General features: G+C 47.2%; 1 pseudogene; it reads left to right on the forward strand.

Annotated features, from left to right (window-relative positions):
- The first annotated feature begins 10,232 nt into the window (after positions 1–10,232).
- On the forward strand, positions 10,233–10,333 carry LOC115032379 (U6 spliceosomal RNA; annotated as a pseudogene).
- Positions 10,334–10,938: the final 605 nt, after the last annotated feature.

Below are 10,938 nucleotides of genomic sequence, written 5' to 3' on the forward strand. Positions count from 1 at the left end.
ATACAAGGGAAGTGGGAAACTGGAGGGTGGGTGGTCCTAGCTCTGTCCTGGTCTCCATTTGCACTCCAAAACTTTGTGGGGAGGTATAGACAGTGCTGGCAGCACTGACAGATTTAGTACGAACATAGTCTCTATTGCTTTATTTTTTTTATTTCTGAGAGACAGTTCCATGTAGCCTACTGTCATCAAACTTGTAGCATGGTAGAGGTTGATTTTGAACTTCTAGTCTCCTGCCTCTAACTTCCAAATGCTGGATGTACAGGCATGTGCCATAGTTCCCGCTGGCTTATGCAGTGCTGGAGATTGAACCCAGGGCTCCGTGCGTGCTACTTAAGCACTCTTCCAATTAAGCCATATCTCCAGTCCTCTAATTAGTATTAGCCATTGCTACAGTTCAGCTTATAATTTGATTACTCTTTGTTGACCATGTTGACCAAGCTGACTGACCCTGAAATTACCATGAATCTTAGGCCTCTAGTTCATAAGTGCTGTGATTAGAGGTGTGTTCGGCCTCAGCTTAAATATTTAACATCACAAACATGCTGTTAATTATCCTCAACTGGGGATAAGGAATATTGGAGTGAAGATAGAAGAAAATTCAAAGAACCTGGGAGGTGATAGATCCCAACACTAACCTCATAAAAATGGACAAGTGGACAAGTTGTTGACAAGTGGAGACTGGGAAACCTGCATAGATCTCTGCAGAGCAGCATTTCAGCTGACCTGCACAGTGCCAGAGCATGGGTTATAACTGCCTGTGCAGCTGCTCATGGAAACAGCTTGGTAGAGAACCAGCACCCTACAGGGAAGGGGACTTTAGTTTCGGGAGATCTTCGTCAGCATTTGAGCTGTCAAAATGAACAAGCTGGCTGGCTGGCCCTGGGAGGATAGACGGACAGAGGACATAAGATCACCTATTGGTCATTTGCCAAGGAGGACCCAAGTGGCAATCATAAGGGTAGACCAGATGCCTTTTTAAACCTCATCCAGCTGTGGTGTCAGAATGGACCTGCCATTTGAGTGTTCAGTGGTGTCTTAGGGTTTTACTGCTGTGAATGAACACCATGACCAAAGCAAAAGCAAACATTTTTTTTAAGATTTTATTTATTATATCTAAGTACACTATAGCTGTCTTCAGATACACCAGAAGAGGGCGTCAGATCTCATTACGGATGGTTGTGAGCCACCATGTGGTTGCTGGGATTTGAACTCAGAGCCTTTGGAAGAACAGCCAGTGCTCTTAACCTCTGAGCCATCTCTCTAGCCCCCAAGACAACTCTTAAAAGGACAACATTTAATTGGGGCTGGCTTACAGGTTCAGAGGTTCAGTCCATTATCATCAAGCCAGGAACATGGCAGCATCCAGGCAGGCATGGTGCAGGAGATGCTGAGAGTTCTACATCTTCATCTGAAGGCTGCTAGCAAAATACTGACTTCCAGGCACCTAGGATGAGGGTGTTAAAGCCCACTCACACAGTGACACACCTACCTCACCAAGGCTACACTTTCTAATAGTGCCACTCCCTGGGCTGAGCATCACAAGTGGTATCAGACAGATGTAATCAGCTGGTGAATTGGGTCCCAGTAACCAAGCAGACTGCCAGTTTGGCAAAGAATATGCTAGCTCTTGTTCCCCTGGGAAATTTTTTCAGTGTGTTTTTTAAAAGGATGACTCTGTGGCCAGCCTTTCCTAACTGTGCCTGCCAGGGAACTGTAGAAAGCAGGTAGGTGTGTGTCTCCTCTTCCCAGCAGAAAGTCTTGAAGGCACAGAGCAACAGAGAGCAAGATCAGCTCTCAGGAGCTCCAGCACCCGTCACACCTCCAAACCTTCCTCCCAGATAGCCTAGGGCTCACATTAATTGCCTACTCTGGCTACCCACAGGACTGTCCTCTGCGAGCCTCCTGCTCTCTGCAAGCTTCCCTGCTCACCAGACTGGCCCAGAACCCAGAACCAGCATTCTACTCTTCTCAAGATTTGTCTCCCTTCTCTAAATGGCTTTCCAGATTGACTGATGGATGGAGACAGGGTCTTGCTAAGTAACCTAGGCTGGCCTTGACTCTGTTTCAGCCTCCCAAGTGCTGGGATTCCAGGTACGAACCACCAAACTCAACTGCAGACTTTTGTTTTTGGGATTTTTAAATTATTGTTTCTTTTCTTATTAAAAAAAAAAAAAGGATATGGTGGCACATGCTTGTAATCTCAGAACTGAGAAGGCTGAGGCAGGAGGATTGCAAATAAGGGTAGCTTTGGCTACATAGTGAGACTGTTCTGGAACAAAACCAAAAAAATCCCCCAAATTAGACAAACCAATAGACCCACAAAAACGAGATATGATTCATCAGTAAAAAGAAAAGTATTAACAAACCATAAAAAGACACTGTCTCTCGAATGCCACTGCTACTCCATGACACTCTGAAAAAAGAAAAGCTATGGAGACAGGAAAGAGATGAATAGTTGCTGGAGATTGTCAGGGTGGGAATAGGTGGAACATTCTGTAGACACGGCATGATAGGTTCCAGCCAGTACACATTTGTCAACACATTGCAGAGTGCACACAAACAGCAAAGCCTAATGGAAGCTAGGAACGGTTAGCAATGAGGAAGAACATCAGCTCATGTTGTTCATGTCCAGCAGGCACTCATGCTCATCACGTCCAGCAGGCATGCCTCCGCAATGCTGGGTACAGTGGGAGCCTGGGGCAGTGTGGATCCAGAACTGTGCGCTTCACTCCTGTTCCACCTGTAAACCTAAATGTGCCCCTTTGTAAAAAGTACAGGTAGGAAGGGGGAGTATCTGCTAACAGTCTCGATTAATCAGAGAAAAGGCTCTTTTCCCCTGAGGGCTAAACTGTTACACTTAAATACTTTACCCTGCATGTGTTTGTAAGTGCGAGAGAATGTTTGCTAGTGTAGAGGTGAGGACAACTTTTGGGAGTCAGTTCTCTATTCCCACTGTGGGTTCTTGGGACTGAATGGCTTCTCTGCATAGATGCCAGGTACTTTACCTGGTGAGCTACCTTGCTGGCCCAAAACATTCATTTTAATACATTAAGTGTGAGAAAGTGGGGCTGGAGAGGTGGCTCAGTGGTTAAGAGCACTGACTCCTCTTCCAGAGGTCCTGAGTTCAAATCCCAGCAACCACATGGTGGCTCCCAACCATCTGTAATGGGATCTGATGCCGTCTTCTGGTGTGTAGATAGTAACAGTATTCATATACATAAAATAAATAAATAAATCTTTTTTTTTAAGTGTGAGAAAGTGAAGCAAATACAAACATAAAACATCAAAGAGGCAGCTTCTGGGCTCAGTGGGTAAAAATGCCAGGCCTGACAGTTTGAGTTTGATTCCCAGAACCCACATGGTGGAAGGAGAAGACCATCTTATGTAAGTTGCCCTGTGACATCCACATATGCTCTGTAACATTAATTAATTAACTAATTCGTTCAAAAACTTCAAAATCAGTCTTTAGTAGTTAGAGAGATGGCTCAGTGTTTAAAAGCACTGGTTGATTTTCCAGAAGGCCAGGATTTGGTTCCCAGCACCTATATGGTGGATCACAGCCATCTATAACTCCAGTTCCAGGCGATTTATTGGCCTCCTCTGTTGTCTCCTAGGGTACCAGGCATGCACTTGGTAGACAGACAGACAGACAGAACATGCATCACAAATCTTTAAAATGTTTTAAATCAGTTTTTTAAAACGCTGTTTCATGTTAGCCTAGTCAAGGAAATTCTTCACAGATGTGCCCGAAGGCCTGTCTCCCGGGTGAGTTCCTGACAACTTTAACCATCGCTATGACCACATGGTAGTGAAGTCATCCAGGGACCACGCCAGCTCTTCTAATAGTTGTCATGGCTCCAGTATGAATCCTTTCTGTGTGAACAAAGACCGAGCCATCAAAGGGTCAGATACTCGGTGACACAGATCCCTAGTCCTGCAGCCACAGATGGAAGGAAGCCCTTCAGGTGTGTGCCACCTGAAAAAATGCCCCCTTGCTTCACTGTGCTTGTTTCTTGAGCTGAGAGTAGCTGTTCCAAGAGTGTTTAAAGCCTACACTAAGGTCTAGACAGTGTTGTACACCTGCTAGACAGTGGTGACAGTGGGACCATTCTGAGGGCCCACTTTCTGTGGTTTTGTCGTATTTAAAAATATTTATTTGTAGGTTGAGTTCGATAGTGCATGACTTTAATCCTAGCACCCAGAAGGCAGAGGCAGGTGGATCTTGTGAGTTGAAGCCAGCCAGGTCTCCGTATCACATCCAGGACAGCCAGAGCCACATAATAAACTCTCCCATAAAGCAAACATTCATGGGTATGCAGGTGTGCACCCCTGACCACACATGTAGAAGCCAGAGCCCATGCTGTCTTCTTTAGTTACTCCCACTTTCATTAATTATCATCAGCATTAATTGACAGGGTCTCTTTGTAACTCTGGATGTCCTGGAACACTATGTAGACTAGGCTGTCCTTGAACGCTCGGTGATCCTCCTGCCTCAACATCCCAGCTCCTGGGAGGAGAGAAGACTTTGGCAACAAGGGTCATGAGCAAGGGAAGACCAACTGCAATGTTCACAGGAGTGGAGAAGTGCTCGAGTTCCCAGTGGCCAGAGTCAGTCTTGATTTAACTGCAGAGATGGGGGCCAGTTCCTGGTGCCACACCTTGAAAGTGAGGTGACGTTAGCCAAGAAGAGAAGGCCTTGCCTGGCCTGTTCTGAAAGGCTTGAATACAAGTCTTCAAAAGACTAGAGAAGTTTCCAATTGAGAGTTCGGCTTGCCATAAAAGCTCCGATGCTCTTTAAAGGCACATGGCATAGTCCACCTGCCAAAACCATAAATTTCACAATGTTTGGTACCCAATAAAAATTCCTTGACATAGGAGGAGGAAGCAGAGAATGCCTTAGTCTGAAGAACAGACACTATAAATAGGCTCAACAAGGGCAAAGACTCCAAATTTCCATTTTAAATGAGTTTCCAACTAACATTCCCTAGTGAAGATTGGAGCTAAAATCCCTCTTTTTGTCTCCTTGCTGTTGCCCCCTTCCTGTTCCCACACTGTGGCTAGTGACCCCCAAGAGTGGATCAGCCCTGCAAAATGACCTTATCTTACCACACCAGGCCCCTTTGCCATTTCACTCACTCTGGAGTGTCACCTACTCCAGAAAGTCCTCCCTGGCCTCCTGTGAAAAGTTCTTGCTGCCTTGTTTTTTGTTTTGTTTTGTTTTTTCTTCCTTGCCATTTATTGCAGTGCATGCTGAATTTGTGTGATTCCTTAAAATCGTCTCTCTCAGAGAATATAAACTGAGGCATGGTGTGCTCTTGAATCTCCGTGAGGAAGTAGCACCTGGTTCAGTCTTAGGTGAAGGAAGCATACAGCACGCCAACCGGAAGCTCATTAGCTGCGGTAACAAATCGTTCAGCAGCTGCTCTCCGCAGTCTCTCGTCAGGTCAGGAACTGTGGCCCAGAAGACATCGCCTTCGATGTGAGTCGTTCCGGGGACACAAAATGCAAAGTGCAGCCTGTGCTCTTTAAAGCCCTTTGGTCAATACTGCTGCCCAGGTTGGTTTTGGTCCTGTCCCAACAGGGTGCACGGTCATGCCCAACTGCTTCCACTAGGGGGCACTCCGGGACCCCAGTTCCCGCAGGGTAGTGGGTTTGCTCAGCCTGCGCAGGTCAGTCTTCTAGAGAGAATGAAACACGAACTCTGGATAGCCTGCGACCCTCCGGACGAGCATAGTGAAATGGATCTTACCTGTCCAAGGAAAAAGGCGGCTTCCTCACCTTAAACTTCTGCGTCCCAAGCCGGGTCTCCTGGGGAAATGAGGGGCAGGGTACGGCCCTGAGCATCCATGCCGACCCCTTTCCTTAAAGCAGGGGAACTCCAGCTCTCTCCATTCTCACAGAAGCAGGACCTATCACAACCTTCTCTCCTCTTCCCCTTGATCCTCCTCCTCCCCCTCTTCCTCCTCCTCTTTCTTCTTCTTCTTCTTCTTCTTCTTCTTCTTCTTCTTCTTCTTCTTCTTCTTCTTCTTTCTCTCTCTCTCTCTCTCTCTCTCTCTCTCTATCTCTCTCTCTCTCTCTCTCTCTCTCTCTCTCATATGCCACCACTCTGGAAGGTATTTTTGGTTTTGCTAATTAAAAAATAACATTAGTTCAATGTTCTTTTGAGGTGCTGGGAGGCAAACCCAGAGGTTCAGTCATGCCAGGCAAATGCTTTATTACAAATGATACCCAGCACCCCGAGTTTTGTTTTGTTTGTTTATTTACATGAAAGGAAACAGTCAGGACAGCCAGGACTAAACAGAGAAACCGTGTCTCAATACCCCACCCCCAAAAAAGCAGGAAGTGCAATGATGCATTCAAACATCTCATTATCGCGATACTAGCAAATGGATAGGACCGAACATTGGTCAGACCCTTAGGACATGGGTATGACTGAATCTGTGCCATTAAATATTAGAGATGATGATGATGACGACGGCAACGACGATGATGAAGGTTTTTCAAGACATAGTTTCCCTGTGGAAACCTCGCTGCCCTGGAACTAGCTCTGTAGACGAGGCTGGCCTTGAACTCACAGAGATCAGCCTGCCTTTGCCTCCCAAATGCCGTGCGCCACCACCACCCAGCTAGAGATGGTTTATTTTTTAAAGATTTAATTTTACTTGTATGTCCCTGTGCATATATGTTCTATGTGTCCAGGTCCCTGTGAAAGCCTGAAGAGAGCGTCAGATTCCCCAGAGCTGAGGTTATAGATGGTTGTGAGCAGCCTGATGTGGGTGCTGGAAGAATACACCTAACCCACCGGCCACCTCTCCAGCCCCTCCCCCAATTTATTTTTAAGTCTCAAGAGTCCATTTAGGCAACAAGTTATTTGACATTGAACCCAAGGCTAAAAATCTGTTCTACCACTAAGCTAAACCATCAGCCTCTGTAAGCATCCATGGTGAGCGGAGCTGAGAGTAAGTAAAATACACATTTTGGGACAGGGTGATGCTGGCTGGCTTCAACCCCAGAACCCTTGCCTCTGTCCCCCAAGTGCTGGGATTATAGACCCACCCAGCATAAATTTTGACTTCAACATTTTTGACTTTTCTCCTTTGTTGGATTACTTTTCAGTGCCTGAGTGTGCCAGGCATTGTGTGTGATGGCGATCAGGGATCCAAGGTGAATTGACAAAGGTCCTCTGAGAGTTTTCCCCAGGAGGAGGGACTAATGTGACCCTCAGGGAGGGAGAGGGAGCAAGTCTTGGGCTTCTTTCTCCTTCCACTTTCCACTACTGACCTTCCCTCACTGCTAGGCCATACATCTCCGTTGATGTGTGTTGTCATTCCCAAGACGGAAGCGCTCGCACCTGTGGGCATGGGCCCAAGGCTAGCAGTCATTTCCAGCGGGGGCTGGACATAGCAGAAAGCAAATGTTCACCATCAGGTGTCTTCCTGCAGTTCTTCAGCAGAAACAGAACTCGGTGGGCCCTGCCACACCTATAGATGCCCCTGCAGGTGGGTCGTGGGTCTGCCTCTCAAAGGAAAGACTTCATGCAGAGCTGAGTACACCTGTCTTTGATACAGCGTGGTCATGGTGATGGCACGCACGTCATCCACTCAACTGTCGGGTGATGAGATACTAGGGCCAGAACACTGAGTGCCTCTCTTAACCCTCACACAGAGTGAGAACTCCAGAGACGGATGAAGTGGGGCTGAGCAGAGAGCCATCATCCACTCCCCGTAGGGAGAGGTAGGAGTGCTAAGGGTTTAGTTCTGAGTCTCAAATGTGGGACATCAAAAAATAACAAGGCCTGGGCAGTGGTGGCACATGCCTTTAGTCCCAGCACTTGGAAGGCAGAGGCAGGCGGATCTCTGAGTTCGAGGCCAGCCTGGTCTACAGAGTGAGTGCTTTCCAGGCCAGCCAGGGACACATGTCTTTTTCTTCTTCCCTTCCTTCCAGGACTGAAGTTTAAAGAGTTACAGACAGGTTGCACCACTATGCAGTATTTTTTGTGTCTAAATATAATTGTCTTTTTATATATACTCCTGTGTGGTTTTTGTCTTTAAATTAATTTTTTCCCATATAGACTCATTATAAAAAGTCTGTAGGTGCCACCAGAGACCACCAAGGGCCAGGGAACAGGTTCCTGAGAAGTCACCAGCTGCTTGCAGGGTCCTGCTGTTAAGCCCCATTCAGCCCCAGCTCACAGAGAGGCTCCAGGTGCTCAGCAGGCAGAGGAAATTGAGAGAGCCTGAACGGTACCATCCAACAACCTGCTCCTGCCTGCCGGGTGTCCTGGGACCTCAGCGAAGAACAGTGTGGAGGCTGGAAAGATGGGGTTTGCTGCTCTTACACAGGATCTAGATTTGGTTTCCAGCATCCACATGGCAGCTCACACACATCTGTAACTCTAGTTCCAGGAGATCTGACACCCTCTTCTGGCCTCCTCAGGCACTAGACACATACACAGTCATATGTGGAGGTAAAACACTCAAACATATCAATTAAAGATAAACCTAAAAGAAGACAAGGAGGAGAAGGGGGAAGAGACAGCAAAGAGAAATTTCCAAGGGGGACATCCTGAGAAGACAGCTCTCAAGGATCTTTTCTGAGCCTGAGGAAGACCACAGCTCAGCGCTTTACTCCCTTTAGATCTTGAGAGGGGCTGTGCACCCCACGCCTTACCATGCCACCTGGAGAATGAGGTATCCCCATTCAAGCCCAGCCCCAGGTGTGGGCCCAAAGGCAGGCAGAGAACTTGGGGAAGGGTGAACTACTCACCTGTGGGCACAGCCTTCTCAGCATCCCCCACCTCCAGCAGAGCATTTCCTCCCAGCCTCAGGGCTAAAGCTGACATCCCCTTAGGTGCACACTGCCCTGCCAACAGGAAGCCATTGCTGACATTCAAGAGCTGGGGCAGGCCGGGCGTGGTGGCACATGCCTTTAATCCCAGCACTCAGGAGGCAGAGGCAGGTGGATTTCTGAGTTCGAGGCCAGCCTGGTCTACAGAGTGAGTGCCAGGACAGCCAGGGCTACACAGAGAAACCCTGTCTCAAAAAACAAACAAACAAAAAGAGCTGGGACTGGGGCAGGTGAGAACCTTACATGGGCTGGGATCCTTCTGTCAGGTTGATCCCCATAGCAGCCAGCATGGACAAGCTGTCTGAGACCTCCTGGGTGCTGTATTCCTCCCAGGCTAGTATTGGTTCCCCAATCCAGCATCCCTTACAGAAGAGAGCCAGTGGGTCTATCTGATGCTAGCCTGCTGGTAACCCTTCTCATCTCTCTACCTGCAATGTGGGCACAGTGACACCAGCTGGTAGTGCCAACATAGAGTCTGTATAATCTCAGCTTTGTTCTACTGAGGCTTCTGAGAAACACACTGTCAGCTGGGCCTGGGGGACCCATGTCCCTGGCTTCTCCCTCTTTGAGCTTTTTATTGACATGAAAACAAGCATGAGCCTCAGAAGTTGTTAAGAATAAATTTAAAGGGAGTCTGCAGGCTAGAAGCAAATGAACACAATACATGTCTGCCAAAGGATTTGTGCCCAGAATACACAAGGAACTTTTGCATCTTAGGAAGAAATCATCTAGCCAGAAGTGGGCTCAAAAACCAGAACAAACATGGTACCATAGAAGATAGATGGAGGGCTAACAGAAAAGTGAAGCATTAACCAGCATCATTGGTCACTGGAGAAATGCTATTTAAAAGCACAGTGAGGCTGGGGGTGTGACTCAGTTGGTAACGTGCTTGCCTAGAACGAACAAAGCCCTGGCTTTGACTCCACGGCATCACATAAACTGACCGTGGATGACACACCTGTAATCCTAGCTCTCAAGAGGATCAGAAATCCAAGGGCATCTTCAGCCATATGGTGAATTCAAGGCCTGCCTGTGTTACCAGAGACCTTATCAGATACGGACGGACGGATGGATGGATGGATGGATGGATAGATAGATGGATAGATGGATGGATGGATAGATAGATGGATAGATGGATGGATGGATAGATAGATGGATGGATGGATAGATGGATGAATGGATGGACGGACAGACAGACGGATGGATGGGTGGGTGGATTGGATGGGTGGATGGATGGATAGATGGATGGGTGGATGGATGGATGGATGGATGGGTGGATGGAGTAGATAGAGCTCTAAGAAGAAATCCCCATGTCTGGAGACATAGAAAGAAAATGGAAAATTTGAGGTCAGCTTGGGTTATATAGCAAGATGCTACTAAAAAAAAGCAGTGCTGTCTTCAGTATACTAAAATTGGAACAACACAGAGATTAGCATGGTCCCTGTGCAAGGATGCTGGGAAAATTTACAAAGAAGTCCATATTTTTAAAAGGAAAAAAAAAAAGAGAAGAAGCTGGGGTTAGGGCTAAATGCACATGCCTTGTATTAAAGCCCTAGGTTTGCTCCCCAACACCTACTAAACAAACACAGTGAGACCATGAACCCCTATGTCATGAACCACTTTTGAATAGCTACAAACCTCTGGAAGTTTCATATATGGGGAAGTGGGACCGTTTTCAAAATTGAGGCATAATATTGAAAATGTTTGCGTTACTACTCCAGTAACTATCCGAACTTACACAAAAAGTCACAAACACCAATCTTCACAGCAGCTTACTAGTAACAGGCTGGAGTAAACATGGCTCCTGTGTTCACCATGAACACAATAAAGGCGCTGTGGTAGTCCAGGGTGCTACTCAGGGATGAGAAGGAACCAAGTCGGAACTCATCTTGGACTTGACTTATACGGAAGGGTGGGAGGCTCATTCTTGTGAAGCTGTCAGCTCAAGGGTCTCTATGACCTCTGAGCCTGTCCTGGGCCCCTCCTTTGTAGAACCCCTGTTCTTGTGACCCAGCAGAAGGAGTGGTTGATCCTCCCTTCCTCCCTCCCTCCCTCTTTCTCCCCCTTACCGTGTTTGTATGTGTGTGTGTG

The sequence above is a fragment of the Mus caroli genome, unplaced genomic scaffold (assembly GCF_978045245.1).
Source record: "Mus caroli unplaced genomic scaffold, Mus_caroli_1 scaffold_1, whole genome shotgun sequence".
NCBI lineage: Eukaryota > Metazoa > Chordata > Mammalia > Rodentia > Muridae > Mus > Mus caroli.